Raw genomic sequence first — 23,444 nt, forward strand, 5'->3', positions numbered from 1 at the left:
TCTAGTTATGTAACCACGGGTACATTACTTAGACCTGCCATTACATGCGCATGGGTGAGTAGTAGTATTCAAGAATTGGTCGAATACCTTGTCATCCGATATAGATATCCTGGAGACATGGGATGCTCCTTACGTTGGATCATATCAAGGACACTGCAGCATACTTACGACTGCAAGGGATATAGGACTCTTGAGTTCACGGGCCAATTTCATGGCAGTCTCGGATAGGAGGGCATTGTGGATTCACCAAGGGAATGCTGATGCTGACTCCAAGAAGAAAGGGAGTCTCTTCCCTATGAAGGTGAAGCCTTGTTTGGCGAAGGCCTAGTTAATTTGATCTCGGCAGCTCCCGCAGGTAAGTCAACCTTCTTGCCCTATGTTCCCTCTCAACGGATGAAGACGCATCATTATCTAACGCAGTCATTTTGGCCCAATAGATATGCAAGAAGTTAAGATTCCCCTTTCTTTGCAGGTAGAGGAAGGAGAAGAGGGAAGAGGTCTGTAGCCTCTTCAAGATCGCAGGAGCAGAGATCGTCCTCTGCTTCTGCCAAATCCACTGCATGACGCTGGGGCTCTCTTGCAGGAGCCCGCACCAGTGGGGGCACGTCTAAAACACTTCAGTCAGTTCTGGATTAATTTGGACCTGGACTCGTGGGTTTTACAAATAGTGTCCCAAGGGTACAAACTGGGGTTTCAAGACGTTCCCCCTCACCGATTGTTCAAATCGGCCTTAGTCAGCAGGGAGAAGGCTTTTATTCAAGCCTCTTCGCGGTCCCGAAGCCGGACGGCTCAGTCAGACCAATCTTAAATCTGAAATCCCTCAATTTCTACCTAAAGAAATTCAATTTCAAGATGGAATCTCTCAGGGTAGGGATCTCCAGTCCGGAGGAAGGAGATTTCATGGTTTTGGTAAACATAAGGATGCCTACTTACATGTTCCCGTTTAGCCACTGCATCAAGCTACCTGAGGTTTGCAATCCAGGATTGTCATTACCAATTTCAGACGTTGCCGTTTGGTCTGTCCACGGCTCCGAGGATTTTCACCAGGGTGATGGCGGAAATGATGGTTCTCCTTCGCAAGCAAGGAGTCACATTTATCCCGTACTTGGATGATCTCTTGATAAAGGCGAGATCCAGGGACCAGTTGTTGCAAAACATTGCACTCTCCCTGACAGTTCTTCAACAACATGGTTGGCTCCTAAACTTGCCAAAATCGCAGTTGGTCCCAATGACGCGGTTGTTGTTTTTGGGAGTGATACTGGACACAGAAGAGGTTTTCTTCCAGTGGAAAGGCTATGGAGATCCAGAGTCTGGTCAAACAAATTCTGAAACCAGCAAGAGTGTTAATCCATCAATGCATTCGGTTGCTGGGGAAGATGGTTGCGGCCTACGAGGCCATTCAGTTTGGCAGGTTCCATGCTAGAGTGTTCCAGTGGGACCTGTTGTACAAGTGGTCCGGATCCCACCTACACATGCACCGGAGGATAATCCTGTCTTCCAAGACCAGAATATCACTCCATTGGCGGCTGCACAGTTCTCACCTCCTAGAGGGGCGATGGTTCGGGATCCAGGACTGGATCCTAGGGACCACGGATGCAACCCTCCGAGGCTGGGGAGCAGTCACACAGGGGGAAAACATCCAAGGAAGAATGTCAAGTCGGGAAAGTTGTCTTCACATAAATGTTCTGGAGTTAAGGGCCATTTAACAACTGCAGACACAGTACGCACTGGGACGGGTGCCCAGCATCTTCTACGGACTAAGAGAAAAGGATTTACCGGTAGGTATTAAAATCCTATTTTCTCTAACGTCCTAGAGGATGCTGGGGACTCCGTAAGGACCATGGGGATAGACGGGCTCCGCAGGAGACATGGGCACTTTAAGAAAGACTTTAGTTCTGGGTGTGCAGTGGCTCCTCCCTCTATGCCCCTTCTCCATACCTCAGTTTGATACTGTGCCCAGTGGAAACTGAGTGCTTTTCAGGAGCTCTCCTGAGCTTTCTGACAGAAAGTATTTTGTTAGGTTTTTAATTTTCAGGGAGCACTGCTGGCAACAGACTCCCTGCATCAAGGGACTGAGGGGAGAGAAGCAGCCCTACTCTCTGAGTTGCAAGGTCCTGCTTCTTAGGCTTCTGGACACCATTAGCTCCAGAGGGATTGGTACGCAGGATCTCACCCTCGCCGTCCGTCCCAGAGCCGCGCCGCCGTCCCCCTCGCAGAGCCGGAAGATAGAAGCCGGGTGAGTATGAGAAGAAAAGAAAGACTTCAGCGGCGGCAGAAGATTTCATGATCTTCACTGAAGTAACGCACAGCACTGCAGCTGTGCGCCATTGCTCCCATACACCTCATATACTCTGGTCACTGTAAGGGTGCAGGGCGCAGGGGGGGCGCCCTGGGCAGCAATATAAACCTCTTTTTGCCAAAAATATAACACATATACAGCTGGGCACTGTATATATGTATGAGCCCCCGCCAATTTTACAGTTTAAGCGGGACAGAAGCCCGCCGCCGAGGGGGCAGGGCTTCTCGCTCAGTACTCACCAGCGCCATTTTTTCTCCACATTACCGCTGAGGAAGCTCCCCAGACTCTCCCCTGCTGAAACCACGGTAGACAAGAGGGTTGAAAAGAGGGGGGGGGGCACATAATTCGGCGCAAATTACATACAGCAGCACTACTGAGCAAACATTAAGTTACTGTGTTATTCTGGGTTATATAGCGCTGGGGTGTGTGCTCATGTGCTGGCATACTCTCTCTCTCTGTCTCTCCAAAGGGCCTTGTGGGGAAACTGTCTTCAGAAAAAGCATTCACTGTGTGTGTGGTGTGTCGGTACACGTGTGTCGACATGTCTGAGGAAGAAGGCTATATTAGAGAGGAGCGGGAGCAAATTAATGTGGTGTCTCCGCCGACAGCTGATTGGATGGATATGTGGAATGTTTTAAATGCTAGTGTAAACTAGTGATGAGCGGGTTCGGTTTCTCGGAATCCGAACCCGCCGAACTTCAGCTTTTTTTACACGGGGCCGAGCAGGCTCGGATCCTCCCGCCTTGCTCGGTTAACCCGAGCGCGCCCGAACGTCATCATCCCGCTGTCGGATTCTCGCGAGCCTCGGATTCTATCGCGAGACTCGGATTCTATATAAGGAGCCGCGCGTCGCCGCCATTTTCACACGTGCATTGAGATTGATAGGGAGAGGACGTGGCTGGCATCCTCTCCGTTTATAGAGAAGAGAGTAGAGAGTTAGAGACACTATTTAGTATTTACTAATTTTGGGGAGCATATTAGGACTGGAGTACTACTACTTGCTGATAGTGTGACCAGTGACCATTGACCACCAGTTTAATTAATCCGTTCTCTGCCTGAAAAAAAACGATACACAGTGTGACACAGTCACATACCATATCTGTGCTCAGCCTCAGTGTGCTGCATCATCATATGTAATACAGGTTGAGTATCCCTTATCCAAAATGCTTGGGACCAGAGGTATTTTGGATATCGGATTTTTCCGTATTTTGGAATAATTAGATACCATAATGAGATATCATGGTGATGGGACCTAAATCTAAGCACAGAATGCATTTATGTATCATATACACCTTATACAAACAGCCTGAAGGTAATTTTAGCCAATATTTTTTATAACTTTGTGCATTAAACAAAGTGTGTGTACATACACACAATTCATTTATGTTTCATATACACCTTATATACACAGCCTGAAGGTCATTTAATACAATATTATTAATAACTTTGTGTATTAAACAAAGTTTGTGTACATTGAGCCATCAAAAAACAAAGATTTCACTATCTCAGTCTCACTCAAAAAAGTCCGTATTTCGGAATATTCCGTATTTCGGAATATATGGATATGGGATACTCAACCTGTACTGTATATCTGACTGTGCTGAGTGCTCACTGCTCACACAGCTTAATTGTGGGGGAGACTGGGGAGCAGTTAGAGCAGGAATACATAAATAATATATTTTAAGTACAGTGCACACTTTTGCTGCCAGAGTGCCACACTGCCAGTGTGACTGACCAGTGACCACACTGACCACCAGTATATTGTGATTGCCTGCTTAGGACGGAGTACTACTTGCTGATAGTGTGACCAGTGACCAGTGACCACCACCAGTTTAATTAATCCGTTCTCTGCCTGAAAAAAAACGATACACAGTGTGACACAGTCACATACCATATCTGTGCTCAGCCCAGTGTGCTGCATCATATGTAATACTGTATATCATTATCTGACTGTGCTGAGTGCTCACTGCTCACACAGCTTAATTGTGGGGGAGACTGGCGAGAAGTTATAGCAGGAGTACATATTTTAAGTACAGTGCACACTTTTGCTGCCAGAGTGCCACTGCCAGTGTGACTGACCAGTGACCACTGACCACCAGTATATTGTGATTGTCTGCTGACCACCAGTATATTGTGATTGTCTGCCTGAAAAAGTTAAACACTCGTCGTGTGGTGTTTTTATAAACGCATTCTGCAGACAGTGTCCAGCAGGTCCGTCATTACATAATATATACCTGTCCGGCTGCAGTACTAGTGTGATATATATATATATATATTTTAATTTTATCTCATTATCATCCAGTCTATATTAGCAGCAGACACAGTACGGTAGTCCACGGCTGTAGCTCCTGTGGATTTGTGGCATCGGACAACGCCAGCAATATTGTGTGTGCATTAAATCTGGGCAAATTCCAGCACGTCCCATGTTTTGCACATACCTTGAATTTGGTGGTGCAGAATTATTTAAAAAACGACAGGGGCGTGCAAGAGATGCTGTCGGTGGCCAGAAGAATTGCGGGACACTTTCGGCGTACAGGCACCACGTACAGAAGACTGGAGCACCACCAAAAACGCCTGAACCTGCCCTGCCATCATCTGAAGCAAGAAGTGATAACAGGTGGAATTCAACCCTCTATATGCTTCAGAGGTTGGAGGAGCAGCAAAAGGCCATTCAAGCCTATACAATTGAGCACGATATAGGAGGTGGAATGCACCTGTCTCAAGCGCAGTGGAGAATGATTTCAACGTTGTGCAAGGTTCTGCTGCCCTTTGAACTTGCCACACGTGAAGTCAGTTCAGACACTGCCAGCCTGAGTCAGGTCATTCCCCTCATCAGGCTTTTGCAGAAGAAGCTGGAGACATTGAAGGAGGAGCTAAGACAGAGCGATTCCACTAGGCATGTGGGACTTGTGGATGGAGCCCTTAATTCGCTTAACAAGGATTCACGGGTGGTCAATCTGTTGAAATCAGAGCACTACATTTTGGCCACCGTGCTCGATCCTAGATTTAAAACCTACCTTGGATCTCTCTTTCCGGCAGACACAAGTCTGCTGGGGTTCAAAGACCTGCTGGTGAGAAAATTGTCAAGTCAAGCGGAACGCGACCTGTCAACATCTCCTCCTTCACATTCTCCCGCAACTGGGGGTGCGAGGAAAAGGCTCAGAATTCCGAGCCCATCTGCTGGCGGTGATGCAGGGCAGTCTGGAGCGACTGCTGATGCTGACATCTGGTCCGGACTGAAGGACCTGCCAATGATTACGGACATGTCGTCTACTGGCACTGCATATGATTCTCTCCCCATTGAAAGAATGGTGGAGGATTATATGAGTGACCGCATCCAAGTAGGCACGTCAGACAGTCCGTACTTATACTGGCAGGAAAAAGAGGCAATTTGGAGGCCCTTGCACAAACTGGCTTTATTCTACCTAAGTTGCCCTCCCACAAGTGTGTACTCCGAAAGAGTGTTTAGTGCCGCCGCTCACCTTGTCAGCAATCGGCGTACGAGGTTACTTCCAGAAAATGTGGAGAAGATGATGTTCATTAAAATGAATTATAATCAATTCCTCCGTGGAGACATTGACCAGCAGCAATTGCCTCCACAAAGTACACAGGGAGCTGAGATGGTGGATTCCAGTGGGGACGAATTGATAATCTGTGAGGAGGGGGATGTACACGGTGATATATCGGAGGATGATGATGAGGTGGACATCTTGCCTCTGTAGAGCCAGTTTGTGCAAGGAGAGATTAATTGCTTCTTTTTTGGTGGGGGTCCAAACCAACCCGTCATTTCAGTCACAGTCGTGTGGCAGACCCTGTCACTGAAATGATGGGTTGGTTACAGTGTGCATGTCCTGTTTATACAACATAAGGGTGGGTGGGAGGGCCCCAAGGACAATTCCATCTTGCACCTCTTTTTTCTTTAATTTTTCTTTGCGTCATGTGCTGTTTGGGGAGTATTGTTTTGAAGGGCCATCCTGCGTGACACTGCAGTGCCACTCCTAGATGGGCCAGGTGTTTGTGTCGGCCACTAGGGTCGCTTAGCTTACTCACACAGCTACCTCATTGCGCCTCTTTTTTTTCTTATTTGCGTCATGTGCTGTTTGGGGAGTGTGTTTTGAAGGGCCATCCTGCGTGACACTGCAGTGCCACTCCTAGATGGGCCAGGTGTTTGTGTCGGCTACTAGGGTCGCTTAGCTTACTCACACAGCTACCTCATTGCGCCTCTTTTTTTCTTTGCGTCATGTGCTGTTTGGGGAGTAGTTTTTTTAAGGGCCAGCCTGCGTGACACTGCAGTGCCACTCCTAGATGGGCCAGGTGTTTGTGTCGGCCACTAGGGTCGCTTAGCTTACTCACACAGCTACTTCATTGCGCCTCTTTTTTTCTTTGCGTCATGTGCTGTTTGGGGGGTGTTTTTTGGAAGGGCCATCCTGCGTGACACTGCAGTGCCACTCCTAGATGGGCCAGGTGTTTGTGTCGGCCACTTGGGTCGTTGAGCTTAGTCACACAGCTACCTCATTGCGCCTCTTTTTTTCTTTGCATCATGTGCTGTTTGGGGAGTGTTTTTTAGAAGGGCCATCCTGCGTGACACTGCAGTGACACTCCTAGATGGGCCAGGTGTTTGTGTCGGCCACTTGGGTCGCTGAGTTTAGTCACACAGCTACCTCATTGCGCCTCTTTTTTTCTTTGCGTCATGTGCTGTTTGGGGAGTGTTTTTTGGAAGGGCCATCCTGCGTGACACTGCAGTGCCACTCCTAGATGGGCCAGGTGTTTGTGTCGGCCACTTGGGTCGCTGAGCTTAGTCACACAGCTACCTCATTGCGCCTCTTTTTTTCTTTGCGTCATGTGCTGTTTGGGGAGTGTTTTTTGGAAGGGCCATCCTGCGTGACACTGCAGTGCCACTCCTAGATGGGCCAGGTGTTTGTGTCGGCCACTTGGGTCGTTGAGCTTAGTCACACAGCTACCTCATTGCGTCTCTTTTTTTCTTTGCGTCATGTGCTGTTTGGGGAGTGTTTTTTGGAAGGGCCATCCTGCGTGACACTGCAGTGCCACTCCTAGATGGGCCAGGTGTTTGTGTCGGCTACTAGGGTCGCTTAGCTTACTCACACAGCTACCTCATTGCGCCTCTTTTTTTTCTTCTTTGCGTCATGTGCTGTTTGGGGAGTGTTTTTTGAAGGGCCATCCTGCGTGACACTGCAGTGCCACTCCTAGATGGGCCAGGTGTTTGTGTCGGCTACTAGGGTCGCTTAGCTTACTCACACAGCTACCTCATTGCGCCTCTTTTTTTCTTTGCGTCATGTGCTGTTTGGGGAGTGTTTTTTGGAAGGGCCATCCTGCGTGACACTGCAGTGACACTCCTAGATGGGCCAGGTGTTTGTGTCGGCCACTTGGGTCGCTTAGCTTTGTCATCCAGCGACCTCGGTGCAAATTTTAGGACTAAAAATAATATTGTGAGGTGTGAGGTGTTCAGAATAGACTGAAAATGAGTGGAAATTATGGTTTTTGAGGTTAATAATACTTTGGGATCAAAATGACCCCCAAATTCTATGATTTAAGCTGTTTTTTATGGTTTTTTGAAAAAAACACCGAATCCAAAACACACCCGAATCCGACAAAAAAAATTCGGTGAGGTTTTGCCAAAACGCGTTCGAACCCAAAACACGGCCGCGGAACCGAACCCAAAACCAAAACACAAAATCCGAAAAATTTCAAGTGCACATCCCTAGTGTAAACTCATTGCACAAAAGATTAGACAAGGCTGAAGCTTCGGGACAGTCAGGGTCTCAACCCATGCCTGATCCTATGTCGCAGGGACTGTCAGGGTCTCATAAGCGCCCACTATCCCAGATTGTTGACACAGATACTGACACGGATTCTGACTCCAGTGTCGATTACGATGATGCAAAGTTACAGCCAAAATTGGCAAAATCCATTCGATATATGATTATGGCAATAAAAGATTGTTTGCACATCACAGAGGAACCCCCTGTCCCTGACAAGAGGGTACATATGTACAAGGGAAAGAAGCCTGAGGTAACCATTCCCCCCTCACACGAGCTGAACGAGTTATGTGAAAAAGCTTGGGAATCTCCAGATAAAAGACTGCAGATTTCCGAAAGGATTCTTATGGCGTATCCTATCCCATCAATGGATAGGTTAAGATGGGAATCCTCCCCTAGGGTGGACAAAGCATTAACACGCTTATCCAAGAAGGTAGCCCTCCCGTCCCAGGATACGGCTACCCTCAAAGAGTCTGCTGACCGCAAACAGGAGATAACCCTGAAGTCCATTTATACACATTCGGGTACCTTACTCAGACCGGCAATTGCGTCGGCCTGGGTGTGTAGTGCTGTAGCAGCATGGACGGATACCTTATCTGAGGGGATTGATACCCTAGATAAGGATACTATTTTATTGACCCTGGGGCATATAAGAGATGCTGTCCTATATATGTGTGTATGCAAAGTACAGGTGGTGCTGCAGGGCTCACACCCTTTTACTTGTCTTGTAGAGCAACTCTGGAGCTGTTACTGGATCCATCTGCTGCAGGCCTTCCCCCAGGAATGCTTGCACTAGTTGTTGCATTTGGTTTGTTGTTTGGGGGTGCTTCAGTATTAGGCAGCCTTCTGCCCTCCCACATTCATCTGAAAATGTGTTCTCCCTGCAGTTGTTGTCCCCAGATGAGAGTTCAAGGGTGCTTCCTCAGTTGAATCTCCTTAACTTGACGGGGGTGTGCCCGAGCAGCCGCCCTCCACAGCCCTATCCCAACACATACTTATCTTGCATATGAGATCTCTTGATCATGAAGATAGTTCTCACAGGGTGAGGTTCATCCATTACATTTTCAAGTAGGAAGGTACAAATTACATTTTCGAATTACATATATGTGCTGGATTCAAATGTTTTCTCCCCTTCCTTTCTCAATTGTGCCCATCAGCATCTATTCTAATGTTGCTGCCAATGGTTGTGACACATTTTTTTCTTCTGTGGGGTACACTGGACTCCTCAAGGATTCACATTGGGGTGTAGAGTAGGATCTTGATCTGAGGCACCAACAAGCTCAAAGCTTTTGACTGTTCCCAAGATACTCAGCGCCCCCTCCTCTATAACCTCGCTTCCATGAACAGGGAGCTCAGTTTGTAGTTGGTGCCTTCAGTAGCAGGCCACTTAACAGGGGGCTGCCTCAGGCATCCTATTCTTAGCTATTAGTTTTGACAAGAAAATAAGAACTTTTTTAATAAGAATCTACAAGGGCTGCAGCAGGCTAGGTCTAATAGACATATTTACTGCAGCTCCATCACTCCCAGCGGCACAGTATACTCCCGTGCCCCGGTTGCTGGGTCACTGCAGCGGAGGCTCCGGTTTCTTCCTAAGGTCAGTCACACACACACCGCCCTCCGGGATCACGAGGCCGCTTATGAAAGGGTGGTAAGGGGCTTCTGTGCCCACACTATACCGTGATCCAGCGTGGCTGTAGGGGGTGGGCCGTGTGCGCACTGGCGTGGACACTGATTACTGGGCAGCTGCTCCACTAGCCACCAGGGACAGTTAAGGAGCACAGCTCTGGGGGGTTTTCTCCTATATTAACCCCATTTTGTACTACCCGCAGTGCGTTGTGATAGGTAATAGGACCTGATTCAGGTTGGATTGCAATCGCAATAAGCAATCCAACTGCAAAAATTGCTAAGAGCATACGCATCCGCTGCAGATAATGCGATCGCCTCTGCCTGTCAATCGGTGCAGGGGGGGGGGGCGAGGGGGGTCAACAACACTCCATTTCCAAGTCGGAGATGGAGCGGTGCGGGGGCAGGGTTTCAATATTGGGTCGGCAACGGAGAAACAGGAGGCGTGGTCAGAGCGGCTGCATGACATCACATGGGCCGGACTCCGCCAGTGGAGCCCCAGCGTCATGCAGTAGATTTTGTAGAGGCCGGGGAGGACTTCTGTTCCTGGGAGCTAGCTGTGTTGTGCAGCTTTTTTCCTCTTCCCCTACCTCTGGCAAGAAAGGACGCACCTCGCACTTTCTTGTTTCTTTGTGACCGAAAGGACTGCATTTGATAATGCGGAGCTTTCTTATGCTGTGAGGGAACATAAGGTAAAAAATTTGATTTTCCAGCTGTAGCTGTGCGTGTTAATGCTTTGTCCATCCTAGGGGAGGATTCCCATCGTAACCTATCCGTTGATGGGAAAGGATACGCCATAAGAATCTTTTTGGAAATCTGCAGTCTTTTATCTGGAGATTCCCAAGCTTTTTCACATAACTCGTTCAGCTCGTGTGAGGGGGGAAAGGTTACCTCAGGCTTCTTTCCCTTGTACATATGTACCCTCTTGTCAGGGACAGGGGGTTCCTCTGTGATGTGCAAAACATCTTTTATTGCCATAATCCTATATCGAATGGATTTTGCCAATTTTGGCTGTAACTTTGCATCAACGTAATCGACACTAGAGTCAGAATCCGTGTCGGTATCTGTGTCAACAATCTGGGATAGTGGGCGCTTATGAGACCCTGACAGTCCCTGCGACATAGGATCAGGCATGGGTTGAGACCCTGACTGTCCCAAAGCTTCAGCCTTGTCTAATCTTTTGTGCAATGAGTTTACACTAGCATTTAAAACATTCCACATATCCATCCAATCAGGTGTCGGCGGAGACACCACATTCATTTGCTCCTGCTCCTCTCTAATATAGCCTTCTTCCTCAGACATGTCGACACACGTGTACCGACACACCACACACAGGGAATGCTTTTTCTGAAGACAGTTTCCCCACAAGGCCCATTGGAGAGACAGAGAGAGAGAGTATGCCAGCACACACCCCAGCGCTATATAACCCAGGAATAACACAGTAACTTAATGTTTGTCCAGTAGCGCTGCTGTATGTAATTTGCGCCTAATTATGTGCCCCCCCTCTCTTTTCAACCCTCTTGTCTACCGTGGTATAAGCAGGGGTGAGTCCGGGCAGCTTCCTCTCAGCGGTGCTGTGGAGAAAAAATGGCGCTGGTGAGTGCTGAGGGAGAAGCCCCGCCCCCTCGGTTGCGGGCTTCTGTCCCGCTTAAACTGTAAAATTGGCAGGGGCTCATACATATACAGTGCCCAGCTGTATATATGTTATATTTTTGCCAAAAAGAGGTTTATATTGCTGCCCAGGGCGCCCCCCCTGCGCCCTGCACCCTTACAGTGACCGGAGTATGTGAGGTGTATGGGATCAATGGTGCACAGCTGCAGTGCTGTGCATAATCTCAGTGAAGATCATGAACTCTTCTGCCGCCTCTGAAGTCTTCTTTTCTTCTCATACTCACCCGGCTTCTATCTTCTGAATCTGCGAGGGGGACGGCGGCGCGGCTCTGGGATGGACGGCGAGGGTGAGATCCTGCGTACCAATCCCTCTGGAGCTAATGGTGTCCAGTAGCCTAAGAAGCAGGACCTTGCAACTCAGAGAGTAGGGCTGCTTCTCTCCCCTCAGTCCCTCGATGCAGGGAGTCTGTTGCCAGCAGTGCTCCCTGAAAATTAAAAACTTAACAAAATACTTTCTGTCAGAAAGCTCAGGAGAGCTACTGAAAAGCACCCAGTCTCCACTGGGCACAGTATCAAACTGAGGTATGGAGGAGGGGCATAGAGGGAGGAGCCAGTGCACACCTAGAACTAAAGTCTTTCTTAAAGTGCTCATGTCTCCTGCTATCCCCATGGTCCTTACGGAGTCCCAAGCATACTCTAGGACATTAGAGAAACTAGAATTTTAATACCTACCGGTAAATCCTTTTCTCTTAGTCCGTAGAGGATGCTGGGCACCCGTCCCAGTGTGTACTGTGTCTGCTGTTATTAAATGGCCCTTAACTCCAGAATATTTATGTGGAGACAACTTTCCTGACTTGACCATCTTCCTTGGACGTTTTCCCCCTGTGTGACTGCTCCCCACCTCGAAAGGGTTGCATCCGTGGTCCCTAGGATCCAGTCCTGGATCCCGAACCATCGCCCCTCTAGGAGGTGAGAACTGTGCAGCCACCAATGGAGTGAGATTCTGGTCTTGGAAGACAGGATTATCCTCCGGTGCATGTGTAGGTGGGATCCGGACCACTTGTCCAACAGGTCCCACTGGAACACTCTGGCATGGAACCTGCCAAACTGAATGGCCTCGTAGGCCAAAACCATTTTCCCCAGCAACCGAATGCATTGATGGATTAACACTCTTGCTGGTTTCAGAATTTGTTTGACCAGACTCTGGATCTCCATAGCCTTTCCACTGGAGGAAAACCTCTTCTGTGTCCAGTATAACTCCCAAAAACAACAACCGCGTCATTGGGACCAACTGCGATTTTGGCAAGTTTAGGAGCCAACCATGTTGTTGAAGAACTGTCAGGGAGAGTGCAATGTTTTTGCACCAACTGGTCCCTGGATCTCGCCTTTATCAGGAGAACATCCAAGTACGGGATAATTGTGACTCCTTGTTTGCGAAGGAGAACCATCATTTCCGCCATCACCCTGGTGAAAATCCTCGGAGCCGTGGACAGACCAAATGGCAACGTCTGAAATTAGTAATGACAATCCTGAATTGCAAACCTCAGGTAGCTTGATGCAGTGGCTAAATGGGAACATGTAAGTAGGCATCCTTTAAGTTTACCAAAACCATGAAATCTCCTTCCTCCAGACTGGAGATCACTACCGTGAGAGATTCCATCTTGAAATTGAATTTCTTTAGGTAGAAATTGAGGGATTTCAGATTGGTCTGACTGAGCCGTCCGGCTTCGGGACCACGAAGAGGCTTGAATAAAAACCTTCTCCCTGCTGACTAAGGCTGATTTGAACAATCGTGAGGGGGAACGTCTTGAAACCCCAGTTTGTACCCTTGGGACACTATTTGTAAAACCCATGAGTCCTGGTACGAATGAATCCAGAACTGACTGAAGAGTTTTAGACGTGCCCCCACTGGTGCGGGCACCTGCAAGAAAGCCCTAGCGTCATGCAGTGGATTTGGCAGAAGCAGAGGACAATCTCTGCTCCTGCAATCTTGAAGAGGCTACAGACCTCTTCCCTCTTCTCCTTCCTCTACCTGCAAAGAAAGGGGAATCTTAACTTCTTGCATATCTATTGTGCCGAAATGACTGCATCAGATAATGATGCGTCTTTATCCGTTGAGAGGGAACATAGTGCAAGAAGGTTGACTTACCTGCGGGAGCTGCCGAGATCAAATTAACTAGGCCGGCGCCAAACAAGGCTTCACCTTCATAGGGAAGAGACTCCCTTTCTTCTTGGAGTCAGCATCAGCATTTCCTTGGTGAATCCAGATATACAGGTAATGGGGGGAAGGGGATGTGTTCTGCACCAGCTATTAAATTCTAAATATTTGTATGAAGAGGCCCCAATAAATGTCCATCAGTTATATTAAATATTAATTGTAGGACGTTCGGGGGTGCTACCAGAGACAAGTAATGTTATGCAGGAAAGGAGAAGAGAAAAGAATGTCTCTTTTGCTGGCGCACAAATGATGATTTAAAAATTAACTTTTAATAAATTCGTTAAAATTGTCTAAACACGAAATAAAGTACAATAAGTTTGTATAATGTAATTATCATATACAATAAATGGAAATACATTTATTAATATCAAGGTTCGCTACCTGTGTTGTGTCTTTATTATTGATCCAAATTGACTATATCAATTAGTCTGATACTGAATTACTGGACACTATGTAATATTAGTTGAATGTATATTAGTAATTCACTTGACAAATGTCAGAACTTGGCAATAGTTCTACATATCATACACTTACAGCACTCTTTCCACAATATTTTCCCTTTATTCCAGATCAAATGGTATAATCCCCCACAGTAATTATTCCTGTTATAGTATAGTACAGTATGGTTGCTGGGGACGTCTTTAATGAAAAGAGAGGGAACATCTAATGTGTCTCCTTATGGGTAAAATACTTGCAAGCTAAGTGCTATGAATAGCATCAGCATGTAGATAAATGCTGAGTGTTAGGTGAGTAATGCAGATAAATAGGGATATCTAATAATTCTATAGAATAGTGGGTGAATTATTAGATATCCCTATTTATCTGCACCTCTAAGCACACTATTTGACTGTCCACACCCTGCTGTGCCTATTACCCATCTCCTCCACCACCCTCAACACTGACCCACACATCATTCACCCACAAAGATACAATAAAGGTAGTTTGGATAAATTAGCTAAATGAAATGGATTTAATCAATTTTTCTAAATGACCATTTTTGGATGTTTTCCAGTGTTTGGGAGCAAATGGTCAATTGTCATTTGCTGCCACATATTAGCATAATTTTGCTTCAACTAGAAAAAATAAATGGACAGATAATCTAAGTGTGGATCCAGTTTAATGCTGATTTCAGAGCCAACTATAGACTTGATTGAGGTACTGTGTCCTCGGTACCAAATACCAATTAAAATAATATTGTGAGGTGTGAGGTGTTCAAAAAAGACTGAAAATGAGTGGAAATTATGGTTATTGAGGTTAATAATACTATGGGATCAAAATGACCCCCAAATTCTATGATTTAAGCTGTTTTTTAGGGTTTTTTGAAAAAAACACCCGAATCCAAAACACACCCGAATCCGACAAAAAAATTTCGGTGAGGTTTTGCCAAAACGCGTCCGAACCCAAAACACGGCCGCGGAACCGAACCCAAAACCAAAACACAAAACCCGAAAAATTTCCTGTGCACATCACTACTTAATTAGAACTTCGGTCAATGTGAATTAACCATTGGACTCAACCATGGTTATCCTTAAAACCGAGGGGTCTATTTAAGATCGATCTTAATCGATGTTAGGCTTCCAGGTTGAAAAAAACACACACATTTACTAACATTTTAAAATTTATATAAAAAATCATCTGTTCGTAAATGCAGTGCACATGGTTTTGCCCAACTGCTAACAAAAATCCTGCTGCGATCAACTCAGAATTACCCCCCATGTGCACTGCAGGGAAGGCAGATTTAACATGTGCAGAGAGAGGCCCTCATTCCGAGTTGATCGCTCGCAAGCTGCTTTTAGCATCATTGCACACGCTAAGCCGCCGCCTACTGGGAGTGAATCTTAGCATCTTAAAATTGCGAACGAAAGATTCGCAATATTGCGAAAAGACATCTCTGTGCAGTTTCTGAATAGCTCGAGACTTACTCTGCCAGTGCGATCAGTTCAGTGCTTGTCGTTCCTGGTTTGACGTCACAAACACACCCAGCGTTCGCCCAGACACTCCTCCGTTTCTCCAGCCACTCCCGCGTTTTTCCCAGAAACGGTAGCGTTTTTTCCCACACGCCCATAAAATGACCAGTTTCCGCCCAGAAACACCCACTTCCTGTCAATCACACTCCGATCACCAGAACGAAGAAAAAACCTCGTAATGCCGTGAGTAAAATTCCTAACTGTATAGCAAATTTACTTGGCGCAGTCGCAGTGCGAACATTGCGCATGCGCAATAATCGGAAAATCGCTGCGATGCGAAGAAAATTACCGAGCGAACAACTCGGAATGACCACCAGAGTTAGATTTGGGTGTGGTTTGTTCAATCTGCAATCTGATTTGCAGTGTAAAAATAAAGCAGTCAGTATTTACCGTGCACAGAAACAAATTAACTCACCCAAATCTAACTCTTTCAGATCATGTTATATCTGCCTCCCCTGCAGTACACATGGTTTTGCCCAACTGCTAACAAAATTCCTGCTGCGATCAACTTGGAATTACCCCCATCGATTGATGTTTTCACACTGCTCGTTCCAACCGCAAAAACTATGAAGAGGATGGGGGCATATACGCAGGGTCCATCCTGTGCATGTGCCTACATTTTCTCCGGGTGCCCCGCAGAAAATGCGAATGCCTCTGCCTGTCAATCAGTAGAGGGCGTACCTTCGCAGGTATATCGCGATCATGAGCCATGTCTCCCATTTTTGTCATTATAGGTGCTCTGTGAGCTGCTGACCATGCCCCAGCCCCTCTGTCTCCCGTGAATAGACATTGTGGCTTATTCAGACCAGATCGCTTCAATTTATTTTCACCCAGCGGGCAATCAGGTCTGCACTGCACATGCGTATGCGCCACAATGCGTAGGTGCGACGGTCCGGAGATCACAAGAAGATTGAGAAGAAGAGGGTGTTTGTGTGGGTGGCAACTGAATGTTTCTAGGGAGTGTCCGGAAAAACACTGGAGGGACCCGGCGTTTTGTGGGAGGATTTGTGACGTCACCTCAATGGCTGAGTAAGTGCTGAGCTGTGCAGCTCTTGTGCACATGTGATCACACACCTGCACAGCAAATTTTCCCTTCCGCTGTAGGCGTCAACTACCTGAGCACAGGGATGCAAAAATCACACCCTAGCGATCTGGTCTGAATTACCCACAATGTGCATATTTGCAGAGCAACAAGCTACAGGGAGCCTTCCACCCCCCCCCCCCCTTCCCCATGACTATGGGACACCGTTTGGGTTAGCTGGACATTCCCCAAAAAAGTGACTGTCCTGCAAAAATTGGGTTAGTTGGGAGGTATGTGCTAATACATTTATTGTTTTGCATGCAGGGTAAATACTGGCTTCTTTGACATTTAGCCACAAATGCTGCACAGTTGAATTACAGTATTACACTGCAATTAACAGTTATGCTAGGACATTCCTTCTCCCAAAATCTACCTCTCTCTGCATGTTACATCTGTCCCACAGTGGCGTGCGGTGAGGTCAGTGGCTAGTGAGGCACTACAGCCATAATGTCCGCTGAATCCTGCCGATGACCCTTAGCCAATGCCCGCTACTGCCTCTGAGCCGATACCCACTGCCACCGCCAATGGCTTACAAACTCTCCCACAATCAACTGACCCAGCCCTCCACCACTAATTTCTATCTCAGTCCGATGCCGCCAATGCCCTGCTCATTGTTCTTGTGATATATTATAAATTTTTAAAGAAAAAAAAAATGAGTGTTTGGGACTGGGAAGGGTGAGGGAGGAGGACATGAATGCAATTTTGTTGTCCAGGGCTTCCATTAACTTAAAGGAGAAGGGTCTGAATGGGTTAAAAAAAAATGTGTGAGGTCCCCCCTCCTTAGTATAACCAGCCTCTTTGAGCCGGTCCTGGTTATTTAAATACTGGGGGAAAAAATGGACAGAGGTTCACCGTATTTAGACAACCAGCACCGGGCTCTTAGACGGGTCCTGGTTCCAAAAATACGTGGGACAAAAGATATAGGGGTCCCCCATATTTTTAAAACCAGCACCGGGCTCCACTAGCCAGAGAGATAATGCCACAGCCGGGGGACACTTTTATGTAGGTCCCTGCGGCCCTGGCATTACCCCTCCAACTAGTCACCCCTGGCCGGGGTTCCCTGGAGGAGTGGGGACCCCTTAAATCAAGAGGTTCCTCCCCTCGAGGCACCCAAGGGCCAGGGGTGAAGCCCGAGGCTGTCCCAGCACCCCTGGGTGGTGGGTGCCGGGCTGATAGCCATAAGTGTAAAAAAAGAATATTGTTTTTTTGTTGTGGAAGTACAAGGCCCAGCAAGCCTCCCCCACTTGCTGGTACTTGGAGAACCTCAAGTACCAGCAGGCGGGGAAATAACGGGCTCGCTGGTACCTGTAGTTCTACAACAACAAAAAAATACCCAAATAAAAACACAAACACACACACCGTGACAGTAAAATTATTGAGACAGGCTGTAGCATGTGGATGCATGTAACCCTATAAAAGTGATGGATTGGGTGACTATTACAATACCCACTGTTGCTGTCTGAAAAATGATGGATTTATAGATTGCTCTGCCGAGATATGTTTTTTTTCTAAAATGCACCACAGGTATGGATGGAAAGTATACTTGACGACACAGAGGTAGGTAGAGCAGTGGCCTACTGTACCGTACTGCTATATATTATATTATTTATTATTATTATTATTATTATTATTATCCTTTATTTATATGGCGCCACAAGGGTTCCGCAGCACCCAATTACAGAGTACATAAACAAATAATCAAACAGGAAAACAGCAACTTACAGTTGATGACAATATAGGACAAGTACAGGGTAAATAAACATAGCTACATCAGCAGATGACACTGGAATAAGTATCAGGTGGCAGAAGACTGCTGGATTTGGTGCAGCTGAAGATTATTAAAGTAAGAAAAGAGTAAGCACATGAGGGAAGAGGGCCCTGCTCGTGAGAGCTTACATTCTAAAGGGGAGGGGTAGACAGACAGGGGTGAGACAGATGGGGTACATAGAGAGCGTGGAACAGAGGTTTAGGATGAGATTTGGCTGGGTTTGGTGAAGAAGTGGGTCTTGAGAGCCCATTTGAAGTTTTGTAGAGAGGTGGAGAGTCTGAGGGGGAGAGGTAGGGAATTCCAGAGAAGTGGTGCAGCACGTGAAAAATCTTGGAGGTAGGAGTGGGAGGAAGTAATCCGTAGGCAGGAGAGTCGGCGTGCATTAGCAGAGCGAAGAGGACGGGTGGGAGTGTAAAGCGAGATAAGATCAGAGATGTAGATGGGAGAGGAGTGGTTAAGGGCTTTGTAAGCAAGTGTGAGAAGCTTGAAATGGATTCTGAAAGGGAAGGGGAGCCAGGGAAGGACTAGTAAGAGAGGAGAGGTGGACGTAGTGCATTTGGTGAGGAAAATGAGCCGGGCAGCAGCATTGACGATAGATTGGAGTGGAGAGAGGTATTTGTCAGGAATGCCAGTCAGGAGGAGATTACAGTAGTCCAGTCTGGAGATGACCAGTGAGTGGATAAGAGTCTTAGTAGCATCCTGGGTCAGAAAGGGTCTGATCCTGGAAATATTTTTTAGATGAAAACGGCAGGTTTGTAAGAGGTGCTGAATGTGTGGTTTGAAGGAGAGGGAGGAGTCAAGGATTACTCCAAGACAGCGCACTTGGGGGGTAGAGGAGATAGTAGTGCCATCAATAGATAATGAGATTGTAGGAGGTGAGGTTATGCGGGAGGGAGGGAAGATGATCAGCTCGGTCTTAGACATGTTAAGTTTAAGAAAGCGCTGGGACATCCAGGAAGAGATAGCAGAGAGACAGTTGGAGATACGAGTGAGGAGAGTAGGGGAGAGGTCTGGAGAGGAAAGATAGATTTGAGTGTCATCAGCATAGAGATGATATTGGAAACCAAAAGAACTAATGAGCTTACCTAGTGAGGACGTATAGAGAGAGAAGAGGACCAAGGACAGAACCTTGGGGTACCCCTACAGTTAGTGGAAGTGAGGGGGAGGTGGAGTCATGAGAGGAGACAGAGAATGAACGGTCAGAAAGGTAGGACGACAACAAAGAGAGGGCAGTGTTACGCAGACCAATGGAGTGAAGGATTTGCAGTAGGAGAGGATGGTCCACAGTGTCAAAAGCAGCAGAGAGATCAAGTAGAATAAGTAGAGAGTAGTGTCCCTTAGATTTAGCAGCATGGAGGTCATTGCATACTTTTGTAAGGGCAGTTTCAGTGGAGTGGAGAGGACGGAAGCCAGACTGGAATGGGTCAAGCAGTGAGTGTGAGGAAAGAAAGGAAGTAAGGCGGTTGTAGACAATACGCTCAAGGAGTTTGGAGGCAAAAGGGAGAAGAGAGATGGGTCGGTAGTTGGAGAGAGTGTTTGGATCAAGGGTAGGTTTTTTAAGAATAGGAGAGATGAGAGCGTGGTTGAAGGCAGAGGGGACAGTGCCTGATGAGAGGGAGAGATTGAGAAGGTGGGAAAGATGGGAACAAGCAGAAGAAGAGATGTGGCAGAGGAGGCGGGAGGGGATAGGGTCAAGTGGGGAGGTGGTGAGGGGACAGGAACGAATGAGGGCCATGACTTCCTCTCCAGATGCATGGGAGAAAGATGACAGAGTTGGTGCGAGGGATGGGGAGGGTTGGTAAGGGATGGGAGAAGGCTGGTTACTGATAGTCTGGTGTGATGTGATGTCAGCTCTGGTAAAAGTCAGATTTCTTTGTCTCAGATCTTCCTCTAGCCTTGTTCTTATTTCGAGAGTTCCCTTGTGCTGCCTCAGTTGGATCTCCTTCACTTGACAGGGGGGTGCCCGAGCAGCGACCCTCCCCAGCTCTAGCCCAACTCCTACTAACCTGCCAGGTGAGATACTATGATCATGAAGGTGCTTCTCCCAGGGCAAGGCTCACCCATTGCACTCTGGGTGTGCTGCTCCTGCGATTTCCCCAAATGTGGGAAACTTGACTGCATAATTTGTGTTTCCCCTGGTCGGCTCTCGTATAATTCAGATCTCTTTGTCTCAGGTCTCTCTCCAGCCTAGTTTGCTGTCTGTTTCCACATCTCTTTTCTTGAGCTGCTCCCTTCTATGCCCTTGCGCACTATCCTGACTTCTCCCGTCTGCTTACTTTGTGCCTTCCAACGCACAATGCAAACTACAGGTAGTGCTGCAGGTCCCACACCCTTTTATTTGCCTTACAGAGCAGCTCTGGAGCTGTTACAGTGCCCAGCTGCTGCAAGAAATCAGCTTGAATGCTTCGGGGCTGGGGCATAGCCAACATGAGCCCCACACCGAAGGAGGGTGGAGGTGTTTAATGCGAACTAGGGGTCATCCAAGCGCCGAAAAATGCTGCCATGCCCTGCACGCCCCTTTTCTCTTTTCATATGCAGACGAGGGTTGAAGCCAACTTTGACCCACTGCTTGGATGACATCACCATATGCAAATCCATCTGCTGCAGGCCTTCCCCCAGGAATGCTTGCACTAGTTGTTGCATTTGGTTTGTTGTTTGGGGGTGCTTCAGTATTAGGTAGCCTTCTGCCCTCCCATGTTCATCTGAAAATATGTGTTCTCCCTGCAGTTGTTGTCCCCAGATGAGAGTTCCCTTGTGCTGCCTCAGTTGAATCTCCTTTACTTGACAGAGATGTGCCTGAGCAGCGGCCCTCCCCAGCCCTATCCCAAATCATACTTATTTTGCATAGGAGATACCATGGTCATGAAGATTGTTCTCCCAGGGTGAGGTTCATTCATTGCATTCTGGGTATGCTGACCCGTATGATTTCCCCAAATGTGGGAAACTCGACTGCATTATTTGTGGTAGTGGGGGACTGTGTTTGTTCTTTCCTCTGGTCAGCTCTGGTAAAAGTCAGATTTATTTGTCTCAGATCTTCCTCTAGCCTTGTTCTTCTTTCGAGAGATTCCTTGTGCTGCCTCAGTTGGATCTCCTTCACTTGACAGGGGGGTGCCCGAGCAGCGACCCTCCCCAGCTCTAGCCCAACTCCTACTTACCTGCCAGGTGATATACTATGATCATGAAGGTGCTTCTCCCAGGGCAAGGCTCACTCATTGCACTCTGGGTGTGCTGCTCCTGTGATTTTTCCAAATGTGGGAAACTTGACTGCATAATTTGTGTTTCCCCTGGTCGGCTCTCGTATAATTCAGATCTCTTTGTCTCAGGTCTCTCTCCAGCCTAGTTTGCTGTCTGTTTCCACTTCTCTTTTCTTGAGCCGCTCCCTTCTATGCCCTTGCGCACTATCCTGACTTCTCCCGTCTGCTTAATTTGACTACAACCACCAATATATTCTGCTGCACTATATATATGCAAAGCTAATTCTGCTGGGTAATTACAACTGACTAAAACCACCAATATATTCTGCTGCACTATATCTATATTTGCAAAGCTAATTCTGCTGGGTAATTACAATTGACTACAACCACCAATATATTCTGCTGCACTATATCTATATATGCAAAGCTAATTCTGCTGAGTAATTACAATTGACTACAACCACCAATATATTCTGCTGCACTATATCTATATATGCAAAGCTAATTCTGCTGGGTAATGCAAATTGAAACATTATTGCATAGTATGTGATTTTGAAGTACTTTTTTAAAGTTTTGAATTATATAGACCCAGTTTAATCTTTGTGGAATGCCTGGTTGTTGTTTTTAAGGTAATTTATTGCCTGGCATTTGAGGGGGTGGGGTGTGGTTACAGATTTCAATTATTGGTTTCACTTGTAATAGTCTTCTACTTAAGTCCAATGGTGTAGGCTGTGCAAAGCCGGTTGGCTGTGCATTTATTGATCTAAGCGTGCATTTTTATCAAAGCGTGATAAAATTGACACATAACAGCAGCGTTCAATCAGCGTTAATTTATCTTCAGCTGATATTGATTGTGAATTGACGTTTCTTCTCTTCTTGTCACCTACAGGTAATTACAATTGACTACAACCACCAATATATTCTGCTGCACTATATCTATATATGCAAAGCTAATTCTGCTGGGTTATGCAAATTGAAACATTATTGCATAGTATGTGATTTTGAAGTACTTTTTTAAAGTTTTGAATGATATAGACCCAGTTTAATCTTTGTGGAATGCCTGGTTGTTGTTTTTAAGGTAATTTATTGCCTGGCATTTGAGGGGGTGGGGTGTGGTTACAGATTTCAATTATTGGTTTCACTTGTAATAGTCTTCTACTTAAGTCCAATGGTGTAGGCTGTGCAAAGCCGTTTGGCTGTGCATTTATTGATCTAAGCGTGCATTTTTATCAAAGCGTGATAAAATTGACACATAACAGCAGTGTTCAATCAGCATTAATTTATCTTCAGCTGATATCGATTGTGAATTGACGTTTCTTCTCTTCTTGTCACCTACAGGTAATTACAATTGACTACAACCACCAATATATTCTGCTGCACTATATCTATATATGCAAAGCTAATTCTGCTGGGTAATGCAAATTGAAACATTATTGCATAGTATGTGATTTTGAAGTACTTTTTTAAAGTTTTGAATGATACAGACCCAGTTTAATCTTTGTGGAATGCCTGGTTGTTGTTTTTAAGGTAATTTATTGCCTGGCATTTGAGGGGGTGGGGTGTGGTTACAGATTTCAATTATTGGTTTCACTTGGTATAGTCTTCTACTTAAGTCCAATGGTGTAGGCTGTGCAAAGCCGTTTGGCTGTGCATTTATTGATCTAAGCATGCATTTTTATCAAAGCGTGATAAAATTGACACATAACAGCAGTGTTCAATCAGCATTAATTTATCTTCAGCTGATATCGATTGTGAATTGACGTTTCTTCTCTTCTTGTCACCTACAGGTAATTACAATTGACTACAACCACCAATATATTCTGCTGCACTATATCTATATATGCAAAGCTAATTCTGCTGGGTAATGCAAATTGAAACATTATTGCATAGTATGTGATTTTGAAGT

The 23,444-nt window shown here is 46.5% G+C and overlaps 3 non-coding genes across 3 annotated transcripts; all 3 read left to right on the forward strand.

Annotated features, from left to right (window-relative positions):
- The first annotated feature begins 20,342 nt into the window (after window positions 1–20,342).
- On the forward strand, window positions 20,343–20,505 carry LOC135015557 (U1 spliceosomal RNA). Its single transcript, XR_010213784.1, has one exon. It is a non-coding gene; the product is annotated as a U1 spliceosomal RNA (small nuclear RNA).
- Window positions 20,506–21,175: 670 nt separating this feature from the next.
- Window positions 21,176–21,339, forward strand: LOC135015539 (U1 spliceosomal RNA). Its single transcript, XR_010213766.1, has one exon. It is a non-coding gene; the product is annotated as a U1 spliceosomal RNA (small nuclear RNA).
- A 152-nt stretch (window positions 21,340–21,491) lies between these two features.
- LOC135015574 (U1 spliceosomal RNA) lies at window positions 21,492–21,654 on the forward strand. Its single transcript, XR_010213796.1, has one exon. It is a non-coding gene; the product is annotated as a U1 spliceosomal RNA (small nuclear RNA).
- The last annotated feature ends 1,790 nt before the right edge of the window (window positions 21,655–23,444 follow it).

The sequence above is a fragment of the Pseudophryne corroboree genome, unplaced genomic scaffold (genome assembly GCF_028390025.1).
Source record: "Pseudophryne corroboree isolate aPseCor3 unplaced genomic scaffold, aPseCor3.hap2 scaffold_296, whole genome shotgun sequence".
NCBI classification, from domain to species: Eukaryota; Metazoa; Chordata; class Amphibia; order Anura; family Myobatrachidae; genus Pseudophryne; species Pseudophryne corroboree.